Source organism: Heteronotia binoei, chromosome 4 (assembly GCF_032191835.1).
Source record: "Heteronotia binoei isolate CCM8104 ecotype False Entrance Well chromosome 4, APGP_CSIRO_Hbin_v1, whole genome shotgun sequence".
NCBI lineage: Eukaryota > Metazoa > Chordata > Lepidosauria > Squamata > Gekkonidae > Heteronotia > Heteronotia binoei.
In genome coordinates, this window is record NC_083226.1 from 152,768,440 (window position 1) to 152,769,874 (window position 1,435).

The following is a 1,435-nucleotide window of genomic DNA, read 5'->3' on the forward strand; positions in this document are numbered from 1 at the left end:
ACACAAACTGATGGGTGCAGCCACAAAATTATTGCTTGGGCCCTCCTCTCACCTAAAATTTTTGATCTGGGCTACTTCACATGGGAGGTTTGCTACACTACAAGTTCTCAATCTGCAGCAAGGTTTTTCAGAGCATCAGTTGCTCTTTGTCCATAGCCTTTTGTGCTTTTCCCAGGTTTACCCCAAGGTTTTCCAAACCTGCTTTGCTCTGATCTTTCCAGAAAAATCAGTAGCAAAGCAGGTGTGCCCAGAGGGTGGATGGGAACTTGAAGGTTCCCAGACTACTCACATCAGTTCTGTTCTCCCTGCTTATCCCCTGTGCATGCCCCACCCAAGCAATAATGAGTGCATATCAGGGAATCATCCCTATGTGCTCACCAACAGACTCGTTGCTGAGTTTGCTTTATTACATCAGCTTGCAAATGGGGCTTGGGTCATGGAACACTCCTCCATGCACAGAAAAATCTAGCACATCAGGAAAGTAGGTCCATGACTTGCTAGATTTCTACGTGAAAGGTGTTTTTGCATGCTGGATCTTTAGATCATGTGAGCTTCCCCCACCTACAGTGCAAAGCAGTGCAAGCCAGAAACAAATGATCTCCTACTGCTTTGAAAACAGTAGAAAAAAGACTAACAAAATTTGTGGCAGGGGATGAGCTTTCCTGAGTCACTCCTCACTACTTCAGAATATACAGCTCGAATGTGAATCCATCTGTCGTATATATTGGAAAACGGAGTGATTTCAGATTAAAAATGAGGTTACAGGCAAATGACAACAGCAGACGTGTTTGGATTAGGAGTGATATATAGGGCAGATGGATTCACATTCGAGCTGTATCTGAAGAAGGCAGCAGTGACTCAGGAAAGTTACTTTTCCTGATGCAGATGTTAGTCTTTAAGGTGCTTCTGGACTTCTACTCTTTTCTACTGCTACAGACGGACTTACACGGCTATCAGGGCGCTGTCCTTCTGGGGTCACCAAAATGGATGCCCCCTGTGACTTGGTGATGTTATCAGCGCAGGGGGGAGGGTGCCAGAAGCTAGCCTCGCCTAGGGTGCCAGACAGTTGAAGGCTGGCCCTGACAGCTACTCATCTTGCTTCGAAAACTTAAAGCTTGGAGTGCTTTTAGATCTAGTCTTCCAAACAATTTCCAAGCCCACTGATGTCAATGGGGGAAAAAAAAATCAGCTGTTGAGTAGCGAAACAACCGCAGGAGAAGCGCAAAGGCAAGAGATAAAAGACAGAGCAACGCTTTAAAAGCACTGCATGGGTTTCTCTTTTGCTAAAAGAAAACTACATTCCTCTGAATCGCGGCCCTTCCCGCTTGCAACCCGCCTCCTCCGGAAGCCAGGGGGCTCTCGCCAAAGACCCTGTCGCCGTCGCCCCTCCCAGTTAGTTAATAAACACTTTCGGGTTGGTTTAGCTCCGAGGCTT